Raw genomic sequence first — 19149 nt, 5'->3', positions numbered from 1 at the left:
AAAAATAAGTGTAGGGTTTATTAAAATATGGAAGACACTTTGGAAACACAAGATAGTGTAAGACAACAGAGACTGGAAATGTCACAACATCCAAAGGGAGCTCATTGAGAAGCTGTTATTTGAGGAAGCACTGAAGGAGAATGAGAGGGAAAGGGCAATGTCTGAAGGGAGAGCACTCTAGGCAGAGAACAGCCAGGAAAAAGCCCTGTGGCACATTGTGCCTACAACATTCTATCAGCAACAGTGAGGTCAGTGTAGCTGGAGGAGAGCAATGAATGAGATCAGAAAGTGGTCCGGTCAGGTGTGGTGGTGAAGTGGGAAGTGAGAAGATGCAGTCAGACCTTTCTAGCCTTTGTATTCATGTTGATGTAGAGTAGGATGAAAAAAAGGAGCCATTTCAGCATCTGGCAGAAGGTTGGTCTCTTTAGAGGAATAGCACCCGGCCACTGTGTAGAGGATGCTACGGGCAAGAATAGGAGAGAAGTAATCTGGGAATGGAGAGATGGCAGCTTACATGTGGACTTTAGTGATAGAAGTGGGATTGAGCCCAACCCTGGAGGTTTACTAAAGATAGAGCTAATGAAATTTCTGCTTCACAAAGGACAGGCCTTGAGGAAGTGATGAGAAAGAACATTCCAAACTAAATGAAATAGAAAGCCAGGGCAGAGAGAGGAAGCACAATGAGCAGATAGGCCGTTGAAAGGAGAAATTTGATTGAAGTGAGGAACTGATAAAAGGGAGAGATGGAAGGTCAGTTTGAGATCAGGTGTCGAATTCTTTCAGAGTGAGTTAAGAGTTTCAGACCTCATCCTGTCCTCAAGGGGAACTGCCGAAGTATTTTGAGGAGAATAGCATGATAGAATATTAGAGCTTGAGGAAACTGGTTAGCCAGGGAGGGGCTACAGGGACAGATCTGCAGGGGCACAGCTCTCTAGAAGGATTTCTGATGAAATAGGTGTTTGATGAAGTGTGACTCAGCACTTTGTAGGGATTAAGACACCAGGTTTCAGAATGATACATGCTTGGGTAGGGTTTTGTCTGCATTCCACTGATCATGAGCAACAGGTTATTTGGCCTCTCCAGATCTCTCTTTGCTAATTTGTAAAATGGGAATAATTGTACCTAATTCAAAGAGTTACCTAGGCCATGAAATGACCCAGAGACCACTCAGGTTCTTAGTGTAACCCCAGCACATAGTAAATGCTCAGGAAACTACTCACAATTCCTCTCATACTTTTAAATCCCTATGTTGTGGGAACAGTCACTAAGCATTACGGGACAAAGAAAGCAGATGGCCACCCCTAAACTGCCACCCACTACTATAAGAATTATGGTGATTGATATTGGCTGATAAGTGCTGAAATTAATGAGTGATAAGTTGAAGGAAAGTGTTATATGTATATAGTCTCAAAGATTTTTTTCCCAAAAGTTATTAATTATGAAGGGAAAGTTACAGGGGTCAAGTTGTACTTCCCCTCTGTCACAAACTGGAGGAGACAAAGGAGTTATATGGTAATCAAATGCTTCACATAGTCCTATGACCGAAAAAGGGACATTATGAAGAGAATTGAAATGTGAATAAAGTCTGCACTTTAGCTAGAGGTGTCGGGCTGACATTGACCTTCACTTTTGTAATTGTGCAATGATGATAATATGTATTAGTATTAAAGAAAGCTGAATTATGTGTTATAGGAATCCTAGATGCTATTTCACTCTTCTACAAGACTAAAACTATCTTTTAAAGTGAAAAAAAAATAGATTTATTAGAAAAAAAAATTCTTGAGAGGGCTCCACCAAAAGAGATCCCATTGGTACCTTTTTTACAAATATTTTTATTTTATGATTAATTTAATTTTACTTATCAGCCACGGATTCCATTGGTATCTTAAAAGAAGTTGGCTTTAAGAAATGGAATGGATATGTCACAGTCACCTTGATGGTTGTTCTTTGGGATATTTTGGTGAAGCATCAAAAGTTAGAAAGCCATGAGGGTGGAGTTGCTTGTAAGGGTGTGGATGGAAGAAGGTGTGGGCCAACTCACTACTATAGTTTGAATATTGAATGTGCCCTTCTCTCAGATCATGGGCTGCAGATTTGGTCCCTGGAATGAACAGTGTTGGCGACTAGAAGAAGGCGCTGAGGTCAGTCGGGGCACCCCACTTGGGTAGGGGTTAAGGTGTTCTCATACAACTCGTTGATGGGGACATTAATACAAGTATGTGAGCACACCTGTATATGAGTATAAGATCATGTATATTAGTGACTTCCAACCTAACACTTATGCACAAGACTTCCAGGTGCTGTGTGTCATTGAGGTGTAAGGTGAAAACAGAAAAGATGTAGGGGGAGAAATCAAGTTAGGAGTAACCTGCAGAGAGAAAAATGGAGATAAAATACATAGATTAAATCCTAAAAGGAAAAGTATTACATAGGCATTTTCAGTAGACAAAATACATTGAAGGCTTTCTTTACCAAGATGGAAGAAAAGCCAAGGAATAGTAGAAATAAAGTCAAGGGAGGAAAGAGGCAATGTCTAACATAGCTAGAAGTAGAAGAAAAATGGCCCCAAGGTCAAATCAACCTTAACTATCAAGCCAGCCAGAAAAAGGATGACAAGAAGGTCATAGGAATTGGTGATCATTTTGTGAAGCCAATATAGAGACCAAGTATGAAAGAGTAAGAAAAATGGTGAAGTGGAAGCCACAGTCATGGTCCTAGTTAGATCCTCACATCTCAGACATAACTAGGGAATCCCCTATCTTTTTACTCACTATTATGGTTTGCATGTTGGATGTTCCCCTTTGCCCAGATCATTGCTGCAGATTTGGTGCCTAGGGTGACAGTCAGTGTTGGGAGGTGGGAAATAGGAGAAGGTGCTGAGGTTAATCAGAGACACCACTCCCAGGTAGGGGTTAAGGTGTTCTCATACAACTCCTTGGTAGTTCTGGTGGAAGGATTACTATTAAAGCCTTAGTCCAGTCCCACCTAGCTCTCTCTAGCTTCCTGTATTAAGATGTGATTGTGTGATCCTTAAGATGCTTCTGCTCTTCCTCCATGGCCATGAGAACTTGGCATGATTCAGTTCAGAACACTGTTCAGAACTGAGCTGCCACGAGTGTCATCCTTTGGATGCTACAAAACAGTGAGACACATATACCTCTTTTTCTTCTTAAGTAGCATGATTCAGACATATCATCACAGCAACAAAGAGCGAACCAATGCATTTGCTTGCATACATGACATAAGTAGTCAAGTGATCACTGGTGTAGCAGATATACAATGACTGTTGGCTAGGGAAGGTGGAATGTTCTACACTCTGCCATAGGCATGTTAACAGGACAAGATTTAGATCTCCTTTCAGGAAAAGAATGAGAAAGAGCTAGATGACTCAGCAGGAATATATCTTGTTAGCTCAGCACTAGGAATGTGGTCAGGATGACAGAGATCCAGGCTTTGAGCATTTGATCCAGAGTTAAGTCTCCTAGGTAAGACTTGCTTTATTCATGGGTTTGAGAAAACATCCCTTTTTGTCCCCATATACCTCAAAGCCTATGGCATTATGCTTAGTCTGGCTGGACTTCCAGATTTCCCATCAGTCACTATATGAGTAATACACTTTGTTTGAAAACCTCACTCATCCATTGCTGAGCTTAATTGTATCGATAAGAAAGAAGCGGGTGAGGAAGAGGTCAGAGCTTTTCACAGTATGGAATCCACAAACATTTAGTTTGTATGAAACTAATATATCAGGTTTGAGAGAACAATTATAATGTCTTGTTCTGAGATGACAAAATGGGTGTCCAAGGGAAAGGAACACAGATGCATGAGGTGACCATGATTGATGATCCAAACACAGGCTTTGACAAAAGACGTCTCACCCATGATAGGCTCTCAATGGATGTCCAGGTAAACAAGTAAGACTGGAGCAAAACTAAAGATGTTTGTAAGATGAATTTTAAAGGGTCTTACAAATAAAAAAAATCCAGAGCCAGATTTTGGGTAATTTCTGAAAGATCAGAGAAGCAGAAAGCCACAGCCAACTTCACCTCACCAACTCCTCATCTGATTCTATAGACTGAAAGCTTCTGAGTCCTCACCTGAATGGATCTCAGCTGAACTGCTGCTAAAAGCCTAAAAGCTTAAAAACTTCTAGTTCCTGGTCCTCATGCCTTATACACCTTTCTGCTTCCTGTCATCACTTCCTGGGATTAAAGGCATGTGTACTTCCCAAGCAAAGACATGATATCTCAAGTGCTAGGATTAAAGGCGTGTATGCCACCACTGTCTGGCCTCTATGTCTAATCTAGTGGCTATGCTGTTCTCTGACCCCAGAGAAGTTTTATTAGGGTACACAATATATTGGGGTACATAATATATCACCACAGATATTTAATTCCAAATGTTTTATTATGCTTCTTTACACATGTAGGAATTCCAGCAAGGCTCTACTTAAGAAAACAACTCCAAGACAAGGATTCCAGATACAATTAATATTTTTTGTTTGTTTGTTTTTCGAGACAGGCTTTCTCTGTGTAGCTTTGTGCCTTTCCTGGAACTCTTTGTTGGAACCAGGGTGGCCTCAAAGAGATCCACCTGCCTCTGCCTCCCAAGTGCCATTTAAGTACATAAGCAAGATCAGCTATATTCAACTTGAAAGATTAAAATAAAAATGTTCAGAGACAATTTATATCAACAGAATCCAAACTAGAACTTTTCACAAATTACTTAGCATACCAGAAAATTCTGAGGAAGTGCTGCTTTATTGTATCTGTAGGCCTTAGTAATGACACTGGAGTTCCCCTTAGGACTCCATGTTGGTCTGCAGGAATTCTCCCTCAGAAGAGTAATACAATAGAAACTCAAAGAGGTTACTGCACAAAGCAATCTTGTCTCCTGTAACTCCCCAAGATAAGTCAGCAGCTCCTGAAAACACTGACTCAGTTACTAATTATGTCACCTCCACCGAGTTACTGAACATCAAAGAGCCCCGGATGCTTTATCTGTAAACACTTCTTATTTCAGATGCTCCTGGGAAGGTTTAATGAAATCCTCTCCAACACAGTACCAATACACTGTAAATGGCCTGAAAGGGATCATTGCCTTTCTTATTTCCCCTGGCATAGCTTTGGCAGAGCTGCTTCTTGGGCATCCTTTGTTCCTTTGTGTCTGAACCATGACCCATGTGCTCAGCTGATAAATCAATATTTCCTTCCTTCTTTACAGGGAGGAATGGTGGTGAGACATATGAAGAAATTGGAGACAGGAGCATGTGGGAGAGCTCCTGGCCCTTCTCTTGGTCTTCTTACTGTTCATTGAGGTGAGAGCTGTAACTCCAGCATTTCACTCATGACCTAAGAGTAGAAGTTTTGCTTTGGGGATGGTAGGGTACCACGTATGGAAGCGTCATCTACAGTAATTGGCTGGAGCCTCCATACAGCCCTGAACCACAGTCACCACCATTCTTTTAAATAAGAAAGAGGGCTGGGCGGTGGTGGTGCATACCTTTAATCCCAGCACTTGGGAGGCAGAGGCAGGCGGGTCTCTGTGAGTTCGAGGCCAGCCTAGGGTACAGAGTGAGCTCCAAGAAAGGCACAGAGAACCCCTATCTCAAAAAACCAAAATAGATACATAGATAGATAGATAGATAGATAGATAGATAGATAGATAGATAGATAGATAGATAAATAGATAGATAAATAGATAGATAAATAGATAGATAAATAGATAGATAAATAGATAGATAAATAGATAGATAAGAAAGAGGAAATTGCTAATTACTTTGAGCCCCTCTAACTAATTCTTTATTATTAAGAACAACAGGAAAATTCATGACTGGGAAATAAAGTTGAAGGTCTAGTTTTCTTTCATGTTCATGCAGTCTATCTTAGGGTTTCTGTTGCTGCAATAAAATAGCATGACCACAGGCAAACTGTGGAGGAAAGGGTTTGTTTTAGCTTATAGTTCCACATTCCAGTCCATCATTGAAGGAGGTTATGTCAGGAACTGAAGGCTGAGATAGGAACTGGAGATGGTTCCTGGAGATAGGAACTGAAGCAGAAGCCATGAAGAAATGCTGCTTATCCGCTTGCTCCCCAAGGCTTGCTCAGCCTGCTTTCTTATACAATGCAGAGCCACCTACCAAGGGTTGGCACCACCCACAATGGCCTGGGCCCTCCTATATTATTAACCAAGAAAATGTCATACAGGCTTACCTACAGTCCAGTCGTGTTGTTGTTGTTGTTGTTTGTTTGTTTGTTTGTTTGTTTTTCAAGACAGGATTTCTCTGTGTCATTTTGGTGCCTGTCCTGGATCTTTCTCTGTAGACCAGGCTGGCCTTGAACTCACAGAGATCCACCTGGCTCTGCCTCCCGAGTTCTGAGATTAAAGTCATGCATCACTGCCACCTGGCTACTATAGCCCAATCTTAATGGAGGCATTTTCTTAATTGTGATTTCCTCTTCCCAAATAAATCTGGCTTCTGTCACATTAAAACAAAAACAAAAACAAAACCAGCAAGCACACTGACTTCCAACACATTCTTCTTGTACAGTCTCCATCATTCATCTACTCCTTATCTCTTGGGCATGGACTGGTACTTGTTTGAGCCTAAGCTTACTGTGCCTTTGAAGAGATGAACATCCCTCCCTTACCTACCTTCCACCCTTCAGCTGATCATGCACACATGCAAAACAGCTCTGGTTCAAACAACTTAGGGTATCATAAAGATGGATCTGGGCAGAGATTTGAGAAGTTCTAACAGTGGGACTAAAGGCTTGGCTAAGTTGATCTCTAGACTAAAACAGAATAATAGGAGTATATGTAGAAAACAAGTATATTTTTATAGGACCAGGCATTCTATAGTGGCCTCTGACTGCCATATTGAAGTAGAAAGTTTCACTGTGTGTGTGTGTGTGTGTGTGTGTGTGTGTGTGTGTGTGTGTGTGTGTGCAGTATGGATGTGTGTACATGTGTGTGTGGTGTAGATGTGCATGTGCAGGACAACCAATGATTAACATAGCTATCCTGCAGGCAGCCATACAAGCCAGCCATGCCATTAGGATAGAAGCCCCTCCATAAACCAGGCATAGTGTTGAGTGTTCAAGGCCATCCATGGCTAAATAGCTAGTTTGAGGCAACCTGGGCTATGTGAGACCTTACCTCAAAATAAAAATTCCCTCAAGCTTAGTCATCCTTCTGATGATAGCTGTTCCTGCTGATCTAAGAGATTTTGGATAATGATCACCCAGAAAAAGCACCCCCAAGACCTGAACCACAGAAACCGCTAAATGATAAATTCTTGTGGTTTGAATCCACTGAGCCTAGGGTGGGCTTCATTGCAGTAATAGGAAACTTATGTGGTAGAAAAAATAGAGGTGTTTGGCATAAACAGCCAGTCCAGAATGTAACAAAGGAAGAAAGAATGAGACAAACGGGTATGTCAAAGTGGAGGAGCAGAGGCAATAATGACAAAGGGCACAGGACTTTCAGACAAACTTCAAGTGACGCTGAAGGAGATCTGGCACCTACCAGTTCCAAAAAGCCTCTCAGCTTCAGGTTCCTCCTTTATTTATGCTCTTAAAAAAATGGAGCTAGGAATGTCAGATGAGAGAGAGAGCATGCATCGCCCATGTTAACACTATCTCTTGCTCAAGAACCTGGGCTGGATCCCTTTTGCCATGACAATTCTAATACACCGTAGAAACATGTCCGAGGAGCCCCCTATAGACACCTAAAGCTGAGGACCATAGCAAACCTTACATGCAGATTCTACATGTATTCCCACACACACGTCACTGAGAATAAAGACTAACTCTTACATTAGGAAAAATGATTAGCAACAATAAATAATGCTGAAATAAAATACAATTATATATGTAACAAAGTCTGTGTGGCTATGATCTATATCTTAGTGTATTTTAGTGCATTGTTTCCATTCTTCCTATAAGCAATTTAAGGTAGCACAATACCTAGGTGAGCAGTGAACTGAGGGGAATGACCTTGGCTCTGTATTGTAGCATCAAGCTGCCGTATTTGGGATTATTAGAACATAAGCAATACTATGGCATAGCCTCTCCACCCATCCACTTTTACATCCATTCCACGTTGGTACCCATGCTGACAGACCATATTTATCATTTACTTGGATTATATGACATGCTATTCATATTATTCCTCTCCAAAAAAAAAAAAAAAAAAAAACACCAGAACAATAAATGAATAAAAATAGAGACTAGAAAGATGCCTCAGCAGGTAAAGGGGCTTGCCACCAAAGCCTGACAACTTAGTTCGACTCCTGGGACCCACATAGTAGAAGGGCAGAGCCAACTCCCTTAAGTTTTCCACTGACTTCCACACAAACACCGTAACATGCATAACCCCTACCCCCACCACTACATAAAATAAATCAATAAAAATGTACTTTAAAAATCTGCCAATTCAGGACTAGAGAGAGGACTCAGAAATTAAGAGCATGTACTTACTGCTTTTGCAGAGGACCCAATCTGAGTTCCCAGCACCCACATTAGGCAGCTCACAACTGCCCTTAACTCCAGCAGCTCCAGGACATCTGATGCCTCTGGCCTCCATGGGCACTAGCATACACATATACATTCATACACACAGACCCCTACCTGTAAACATAATTAAAAATAATAATTAAAAATTCAGCAATTAAATTGCAAATAATTTTATTGAAGCATGCTGTTCTGTTCTATTTAATTATGATTTATCATTATTAATCACTGCGGAGCTTAATTTACAAGTTAAATCTTCTCATAGGTAGATATGAATAGGAAAATAGTACAGGGAGGGACCAGGGCTCTCTTGGATTTTAGTTGTGCACTGGGTCTTCAAACATATCCTCATGAATAGTGAGGATTACTATAATTTGTTGTGGCAACAATAAATAAATGAATCAGGTGGCTTATAAAAAATTAGCCTTTTCATGAAATATGCTTTTGTAAACTTACGTTGTTCAACTTCCTGCTAGAGCCTTCAGTTTAAACTGCCACGAGAACCATCCCGTTGAGTATCTTGTCTACCTTCCTGAAATATACTACTTCCGAAGCATTTTCCTTAGGGTCACAAGCTAAGTATGTGATGACTGAAATTATAAAGCCTTCACTGGACTCCAGATACTGTTTAGGTTTAAATATTACTAACTCCTATTGCCTCAAAAATAGTTATTACTCTTTTCACTTTATACAGTAGCAACCTGAACTTCAGAAACATTACATCATTTGGTTCATGACCACATAAACAGTTAAGAAAGCTCATATTTAAAACCACCTGAATTCCAAAGCCAGACACTCTCTGTTACTGAAAAACAAAGTAGATCCTGGCTACTCTACAGCTAATGTAAAAACTTCATGTTCAATACCTTCACAAATGCACCTCTGAAACATCCCATGTTAAGGCTATGGCTGATCAGGTCAAATGCAGAAGGGAAATCATTGTTCCCACTGCCAGTTACAGTGTAAGCAAGGGGAGTCTGCATTTCCATTCAAGATCAGCTTATAGGTCCTGTTAGTCATCTTTTTATCATGACAAAATACTGGAGACATTAACTTACAGGGAGGAAAGGGTTGTTTCGACTCATGGTTTTTGTCTCCCATCTCTTAGTCCCATTCTTACATTGTTGTTGGGTCTGTGGCAAGACAGTACATTACAGTGGGGAGCATGTGGTATTTCAACAAAGAAAGAGATGGAGGGAGGGAGAGAGGGAGAGAGAGAATCCTTCAATGGCATGACCTCATGAAAACTTCCATTCACTAGATCCCGTTCTCCTAATTGTCCCACCACTTTCCATTAGTGCCAGGGGTTGGATATCACTACTGTGGCCTTTAGGGTACTTTCAAGATCCAAGATCCAAACTATAGCAGGGAGATGAAGTATGTGAGGTCAAGTTTAAGATACAGATCAATGATAGAGACCTTGCCTAGCCTGTGTGGGCCCCTGGATATGAACCCCAGCATCGTAGGGAACACGAAAGAGATGAGGGAAGGAAGGAAGAAGGAAATAAAGGTGGGAAGGAGGAAGAAACTAAGGAAGTAAAGAAGGGATAAGGGAGGGAGGGAGCGAGAGAGAGACAGAGAGAGACGATATGCCCACAAAGAAAACAGTCCAGTAGAGAAACAGGATAAGAAATCTGGGGCTAATCAACAATTCTCTTTTAGAGAGCTGTAATTTGCCTGCAAAAAAATAAATTACTGGCTAATTTTAGCAGAAAGAATCTTGGACTGCTAGGTGTGAAATGTTTTCACAAGCAGCCTAGTGCTGCTTAATGTTAGAGAGTGTGCAGGAGAAAAGTTTCCTGCAGAAGTTTGAAGAATCTTGTTTTTCAAGTGCATACTTATTACTGAAAAACAGTATGGTATTTCTTGTGTTTGAATGTGTATTTGAGTAAGCAAACTTGTGGCTCAATGCTTGAATATTCTATTTATACTTGGTATGATCTTTAATATCTAAAAGTTGATGCTTTCCTTCTAAATAATTCTGTCTCTCTGTGTGAAATGTTTCAGGTTGTTTTGAAATAAATAGACAGTCATAAGCATTCATCCAATTTTAACTTGCAGATTTTAATAGACTTTTAAAAATATATGTTTATACTGAAACAAAACCATCCCAAAAGGTAATCATTTCATATGCTAGTTTCTTTCTTTCTCTCTTCCTTTCTTTCTCTCTTTCTTTCTTTCTTTCTTCCTTCCTTCCTTCCTTCCTTCCTTTCTTCCTTCCTTTCTTTCTCTATCTCTCTTTCTTTCTCTCTCTCTTTCTTCTCCCTCCTCTTCTTCTTCCTCTATTGCTTTAAAGAATTTCTTTCTCGTTTATAATTCTTCATCCTGAAAATAAATAACACTAAATGCAATATTTATTTCTAGAATGAAAAGAGTCCATTGTGGTAACAGTGGGAAAATCCAAATGGAATCGCAAGTTTAATGATAAGTTTTGGTTATTTACTATTAGATTTGACCGATGTGCCATGATAGCTACAAGATGTCAACCTCAGTGAAAACTAACCACAGGTTTTCAAATCTATCATCTTTGCAACTTTTATGGTCAATCTAAAGTTATTCTAACCTAAAAATGTTCGTTTTAAAAATTGAATCGGCCACATCTAGTTATATGGGCATCTGTGATTTGGGGGAGTGCCTCCCAGAGGCCTGTGAACTGGACCTACAGCCCATGGTGCTGTTCAGTGGTGATAGAGCCAACAGGAAGTAGGCCTGGTTGGAACTCTTTCTGTCATATGGGGGAGTGCTTGAAAAAGATTCCCACTTCCTACTCTCTGTTTTGACTTCCTGGCCACAATTCAATGAGTAGCTTCCTCTGTGACATGCTACCATCATGATAGCATGCTTCACTAAAGATGCAAGAGCAGTGGGACCAACAGCTATGGACTAAAACTCCCCAAACTGGGAAACAGAGTAAACCTTTCTTCTATATAAGTTTCTCTGTCAACGCGATTTGTCATAAGCAAGTTTGTAGCACTGTCATTTGTGTTGACTGAGTAGAGGGATGCTATTCTCTCATCTTCTACTATCCTCACTTCTATTACACCTAATACCACTCCTGGAGCAGGAGTCTGGCTAAGGAAAACAAGGCCAACTACAATGACAGTGGTGTGTGCTATGGTTGATCCTTCTTAGACTAATGACTTACTTGGTCAGACTCTCTTGCCTTGATCATCATCTTGGGTGCAGGGATAGCTTCCTGTGAATAACATCTCTTTATACAATGTACAGTTCAAAAGAAACACACAAGCACACAACACAGCATCAAAGGCTACTTTATGGTCGCTGTGTGTCAGGTCACTTGGACATTTGCTTTCACTATCAAGATTACACACCATTCCAAGTGAGAAGCCACATCTGTTTTCTACCCTGGTGGACCTCTTGTTCCTCGCCTAATCCTGTAGATGCTCAAAGACAACTTAATGATAGATAGATTGATGAATAAATTATCTGGAATTCATATGAAAGGATCTAACGGGATATAAAGTGTAAGACGAATTGCTAAACTATCTTATTAATTAAAAAAAAAACACCCAGAGTCAGATATTGGGGTGAAAACTGAGACATCAGAGAAACAGGACAAAGCCAGCCATGTTCTTACCACTAGGAAATCCTCAGCTAAAAAAAGCTACTTCCTGTATACTCACTCCTATATCTTTCTGTGCCCTGCCTTCTTACTCCTCTCTCCGCCCAGCTCCATCACATCCTCTTTCTGCCCAGCTCTATCACTTCCTGCGTGTCTGTACAGACCTCCAGACCTCTGTGGTTAACTAGTGCTGGGAATTAAAGGCGTGTGCCACCACCCCCGGCTCTGTTCCCAATGTGTCCTTGAACTCACAGAGGTCAGGATGAATTTCTGCCTCCTGAATGCTAGGATTAGAGGTATGTGCTACCATCACCTGACTTCTGTGTTTAATATAGTGGCTGGCTTTTTCCTCTGATCTCCAGATAAGCTTTATTGGGATGCACAAATAAAATATAAGCACAATAAAGTGTTATGTTTCTCTGAATTCATGGGGAAACACCTCTAACACTTGCATGTAGAGTTTTCAGTCAGCCAGAGAATAAAGTTGCTAGTGGCCTGAGTGATGGTTGTGGATTCAGACCGATGAGTCTATGAAGCAGGGACTACATAAAGGACAATTGACTCCTTGGAAAAACAAAGAGGTAATGGGAAGTTGGATCAATCCACAACATAGTGCTGCAAAGAATGTGACTGCCACTTTAAATCACATCTCCACACTGTTAATGTGGGAAGACTCCAATTCAGTCATTTGCTTATTGAGCAAATATTGTTTGAGCTCCACAAGTTCCAAATTAGTGAACAAGTCAAACAGGAACCCCACCCCAGGTAGCCCCCAGCGCACTAGAGAAGACAAAGAACAATCAGAGAAATTGTAAGTGACAGGATCACAAGTGCAATGCTCTCTACAGGACCAGGTCCAGGGTTATCTGGGAAGACTGGGAGCATTGTGATGACAATCACCATCAGGGCTTCTTTGAGTTCATCATCTATTACCTAGTTTATCATGTAATTATTTGCTAATAGTCTGGATCAGTGTTTCTCAATTTGTGGGTTGTAACCCCTTTGGGGTCACATATCAGATATCCTACACATCAGATATTTACATTGCAATTTGTAACAGCAGCAAAATTACAGTTATGAGGTAGCAATGAAATAATTTTATGGTTGGCTGTCACCACAACATGAGGAACTGTATTAAAGGGTCGCAGCATTAGGAAGGTTGAGAACCACTGTCTAGATTACGTTTCACTTATCATCTAGCTATCAACTATCAATCTACCTGTTCACTAAGAGCACACTTATGAGCTAGGTGCTGTACTGATACTCAGTTTGTGAGAAAGAAACTGAGTCTAAGAAGGAGCTGCCTAAGATCGCATGGATAGTAAATGTCAGAACAGGATGTTGATCCAAGTAGTCAGAGTTCTGAGGTCTTGACTTTGACCCTAAACCCTTCTAATGTGTATACTTTAATTGTTTCTAGTCAGAAATTGAGATAAAACAGCAGAGGAATTATTGGTTGACCCTACTTTCCATGTTTCCCAGATTGAAAAGCCTTAGAAAACTCTACAAGCCCCTCCTTATCTCTTCCTGTACCTCATATCTGACTCCCTCAGTCCTCCAACATATATATGGCTAATTCCAGTCAGCCAATTGCTAACTCTGCCCTCTGATTCAAGGTTTAACTTTATTGGAAGTCCTGGAGTGTCAATGTGAACAAATATCCCACAATACCCTTCTTCTTCAATTCCTTCATCTGTTGGTCAACAGAAATTAGAAGTGTTCACTTTAAATTCTAAAGTCTTCCATCTCAATTGGTAGCTTCGGTCACAGTGACATTGACTCTCTAGTAATCCCAAAGATAAGACTTAGCTTTTGAAATGAATAAAGATGAATTAGCTTGTCAGTTAGTTTCCTCTTTCTGCTCAGTGTCAGTAATTATTATCTGTAGAAATTGGCAATTTCCCAGAAGCTTATAGGTCCACTAGCTTATCATCTTACTTGAAAATTATCATTGTTACTTTTAACATGTGAATGATTTCTTACAACCTAGCAGCTTGCAGAGTTTCTTCTTAAGTTTCTTTGCCAATGATGGCACAGAATATTTTATCTTTATAAGTCTTTCCTACATTCTATCAGTAATAAGATACTTGTTTTTAAAATTTGTTATTTATAAATAAATTAGCAAATAAATGCCCAATTTATTTTTTATCTCTGCCCCTTGATTTGAATGCTGTAAGTTTGGTCATAGAAATGGGAAGAAGTTATAAGTCATAAATATTTATTTCTATCATACATTGAAAATCAGTATGATGAGATAGTTCAGATTGGATGCTAATCTTCTATGTAGCTCTTGGCTGATTATTATCCTGCCACAGAAAACTGTGAATAAATATGAATTTATAAGAGTGCACAGGACTAGTGCATAAGCAAAGGTGTTAATAAATAATGACACTGGTAGCCAATATCCTCATCATCGCTGTCACAATCAACCTCTTTATTAATTGCCCAGCAATACTCAACATTCCTTGCAGATCAACTCTATAAAAAGAGAAAACAAAAATGACATTAAATTTGCCATTTTAGCATTTTTTTCGATTGATTTTAGTTTTAATTGTGTTTGTATGTGTATGTATATCTATGTCTGTGAATGTCCACATGAATATAGGTGTCTATGGAGACCAGAAGAGGTAGTCAGATGCCCTGCAGCTGGAGTTACAGTGGATTGTAAGTTGCCAGATGTGGATGCTGGGAACCAAACTTGGATTCTCAGCAAGAGCAGTGTACATTCTTAACTGCTGAGCCATTTCTTCAGCCCCTATCTTAACCATTTTTAATTGTCCACTTCAGTGGCATTCAGTACATTCATGTTGTGATGGCATCATTCCCATGTTCTACCTTTAAGAGATTTCCTCATGCAAAACTAAAGCCATGCACCAATCACAGAACTCTCTGGTCCTCCACCCCTTAGCCCTTAGCAACCACCATTCTACTCTCTTTGTTTATAAATACAACTCCTCTAGATACATCATATGAGAGTGAGAATACATTTGTCCTTTGGTGATGGAATTGCTTCACTTGCATGATGTCAATCAAGAGTTAAATATAAAATTAGCACCCAGATTCATCTACCTTGTCTTTGTTGGGCCATGTATCAAAATTCCTTGCTTTTTTGTTTACATATGTGGCTTAGCTATCCATCTGTCAGTGGACACTCAGGTTGTTTACACCTGTTGGCTTCTGTGAAGAAAGCTACAATGTACACATTTTAAAATATCTTCAGTCTTGAACTTCAGTTTTATCATGTATATAGCCAGAGGTAGAGTTGCTGGTTTATACATATGTGCCATTGGCAGGGGGCATTAGATGCACTTTCCCATTGACCCACATGCAAAGGTCACAGCAGGACCTTTGGTATCTTCTTTCACTCTCCCTCATGTTGCCTTGAGACAGAGTCTCTCACTAAGCCAATGCTCACTGTTTTGGCTAGCCTGGCTAACCAACAAGTTCAGGTGACCTAAACTGTCTCGGACCCCCAGTACTGGAGTGGCATGCACACACAGCCATGCCTAACTTTTTATGTGGATCCAAAGGATTTCAACTTAGATCCTTATGTTTACACACATGTTCTTATCTGCTGAGCCAGCTTCCCAACTATGTGTCATTTTTTGAGGCACCAGCATAGTGTTCTCCATAAAAGCTAGACCATTGCACACATCCAATAACTGTAAACCAGAGTTCCAGTTTCTCCCCATCCTTGCTAACACTGGTCACTATCTGTTTTGTTTAGTTTTGTTTATGTCGTTGTTTGCTTGTTTGTTTGTTTTAGTGGTAGCCTTCCTAATAGGTATGAGGAATGAGGAATTACTTTTAACTCAATTTAGTAAGTAAAGAATCTGGGACACAGAGAGTTAAAATAAGCTGTCCAAGCTCATACTGTCACCAATGGCCAATAGATTTTTATTCCTCATACTGTTTTCCAATGAGAGCAGATATTATGTATTGAATGTACTATGTTCCAAACACTGCACTAAGCATTCTATATGAAGAATTTCATATAATAGTCATGAGCAATCTGTAAGATAGGTTTTATGGTTTCTACTCTTCTAATGAAGATAATAGAAAGAAATTGTGTCCACTGCCCAGGGTCACTTACTTATAAATAGAGTCAGAATTCAAATCCAGTTTCCTGAACTCAAGGTTTAAGCAATCAAACCTCCTTCTTACATTCTATTTCAGTCAAACAATCTCCTCATTAAGTCCTTTATCCTTCTGTGTAGCCTCAGTACTGATGGCCTCCTTCTTTATAGCTAATCAAAGCCCTTCTCTTGTATTTCTTGATTATTGGAATCTGCTCACCCACCCAGGAAGGCTTGTGCTGGCATATGAATGCAATTCCTCAAGGCTTTCCGATGAGCTCAGGCAGTTGGAACATGTACACCTCTGGAACATTTTTTCCCAGGTAGAGTATGTTGGCAGGACTCGACATTGCCCAAAAGGTCTGAGACTTTCAAAGGAGCCTCTCATTTACCTCTGAGTCCTTCCCAGCTACCTGGTGCTTGTTCTTATCATACCAGCACCAGACGATGACTGTCCCGTTTGTGCATCTGACAAGCATCATCACTCTGGTGTGACCCAAAAGCTGATCTCTTAGTGTGCCTTTCGAACTCTGCTAAATCTTGCCAGCAAAGAACCAGTCAGTTTTATGAATCTGAATGTGCCAAATATGTAGGAAGTGCCATTTAGAATAATGTCACATGATTCTGGTGACACAGCTCAGTAGTGAAACACTTGCCTCCTGTACACAAGGCTGTGGGTTCCATATCTAGCAAAATAAAAAAAAAAAAACTTAAAATAATGAATGGTGCATAAGCACTAGTGAGTCATAATGAGTGTGGACTGTGCAGCTCGCCCAGACTAGCTTTAGAACTCCAGTCAGCCATTTCATAGATGCTTTACTTTGAGTAAGAGGGTTTAGCCCTGAACCTTGGTTTCCTCGCCAGGTGAAGATAAAAATAATTTCCTTCACACCTGTGTAAAGTATGCTTCAAAATATCTGTATCATAAAATTATAAAAGGATCAAATGAGATCCTACTCATCAAAATAATAGCATGGCATTTGGCACATAGTAAATCTTCATAAATGTTAGCTGGCCTATTAAATCAGGCTGGCTCCATGATCACATTCCAAGAAGAGAGATTAACCCCTGCTGTTATATCTAGCACAGACACTTATGCACAGTAGGTCAGATCAAGAAATCTTCTGTAAGGTTATTATTCATTATTTTGATGGGATGGCCAAGATGGTTTCAACCTTATGACCCCCAACACCTCAAAACTTTCAATCCCAGGACCAAAAAGGGTCAGAGTAAGCATGAAGCCAGAGAAAGCAGACACAGAGACAGGCACACACAGGAATTCCAGAGGTCCTCATCCTCTGGGAGCCAGTCTTGAAGATGCCTTATACTTGAGGCCAAAAGAAGTTGGCTAGGGCCTATGTGTGAAGAGAGAGATGTTGAGCAATGATCTGCAGGTCTAAACAGTTCCGGCATCTTGCCCACCTGAGGAGTTGTCCTGACACTTCTCTCCAGTGATTATCCTGCTTTTCCACATCCACATGTTAAGAAATGTCTCCTCTGTCTCCTAATCCAAGCCATCCGATTTGTGTCTTTGAACACAACCAGGCCTGGAAGATATTGTTTGTAATTGGAATGCCATAGTTTTATGCTAGAAAAGGGGCCCAATTTGGTCCTTGCTTACATCACTGCTAGCATTTGAGCTCTGTTATGATACAAAGTGATAGGAAAGCCTCCTGAATGGCTCTGGTGTTAAAGACTTGGTCCTCAATGCAATGTTCACAGGGAGAGGTGCTTTTGCGAAATGACTACATCACAAGTATGCTGACCTAATCAATAGTTTAACTGACTAATGGATTCATAATTGGAGGGACTGTTTGTTGGATGATAATAGCAACTTTGTAAGAAGAAGCCTGGTTGGAGGAAGTGGGTTACTTAGATGCTTTTGAATTCTATATCACAGCCATAGCCTCCCCTCCCCCACCCTACTTCCTGGCTGTCATGAGTTGAATGACTTTTTTTTACTACGTCCTTCCAAAATGTTTCAAGTTCACGTTAGTCCATAACAATGGAACCAACAGGCTGTGGATTTAAGCCTCAGAAACCATAAGCCAAATCAGCTCTTCTCCCTTAAGCTCTTTGCTCGGGTATCTTGGCAACAGCAGCAAAAAGTGTTTAAAAAACTCTGTCCTTGTATCCAAGGACTGACTTGTCTAACAGAATAATACCTGTACCTGCTAAAACTTAGACTGATCAAAATTTTAAAAAATAAATTATATCCACCTTTTTAGCCTCAGTAGTAGATAGATAGAGAACATTTACATCATCACAACAAGTTCTATTGGCCAGAGATGCTCTACAAAATACATCAAATCTCAAATCATTCACATAACGAATGGTATGATAGCTGGATGAAAAGGGGAAACAGTCCTCTGCACAGTGTGGTGGTGGTATTAAAATGTCACACATTCTTCAACGTGTCTCCCATGAAAACAGCTAATCCAATCCCCATTCTTGAACATGGCCTAGACTCAGTGGCTAGCTTCTAGTAAACAGAATAAGACAGAAGTTATGGGTTTTGTCAAAAAAGTCAGGAGAGCTTCAGCTCGGCTCCTACCAGCCTCCTCTCCCCTCTCCCCACTTCTCACTCAGTCACAACTCTTTTTCACTCCCCACTTTCTCTGGTAATTCTAACATTTTAGACCTGGTTGTAAGGAAGCCCCAACCACTTGAAGAGGCCATATGCAGGTGTTTTCTCCAGCAGTGTTTCCTCAAAGCCCAGCTGACAGTCAGGAGTAAAATCTGCACATGTGGGATGGTTATCTAGACCAGCCTTGAACCTTCCCTGCTGAAGGTCGATGGAAGACATATGAGTATTCCTGCTATAGCCTGTCCTCCTTGTGTTTGAAGTGCCTATGTTTGAGATGACTCACTATACATCAATAAATAGTTGGTACTGGAACACATTATTTGAAAATGACACATTTTTTTCATGATGCAGCTTTAGTGAAATATCTTTAATGGGTCCTGAACAAAGTTC

At 40.3% G+C, this 19149-nt stretch overlaps 1 pseudogene; it reads left to right on the top strand.

The window, feature by feature from the left end:
• Positions 1 to 3792: 3792 nt before the first annotated feature.
• Positions 3793 to 19149, top strand: part of LOC143272240 (optic atrophy 3 protein homolog pseudogene) — a 48985-nt pseudogene continuing 33628 nt past the window's right edge.

This window comes from Peromyscus maniculatus, chromosome 3, assembly GCF_049852395.1.
Source record: "Peromyscus maniculatus bairdii isolate BWxNUB_F1_BW_parent chromosome 3, HU_Pman_BW_mat_3.1, whole genome shotgun sequence".
In the NCBI taxonomy this organism is placed as follows: Eukaryota; Metazoa; Chordata; class Mammalia; order Rodentia; family Cricetidae; genus Peromyscus; species Peromyscus maniculatus.
The sequence above is the reverse complement of the archived record's forward strand: the minus strand, read 5'-3'. Positions and strand labels throughout refer to the sequence as shown.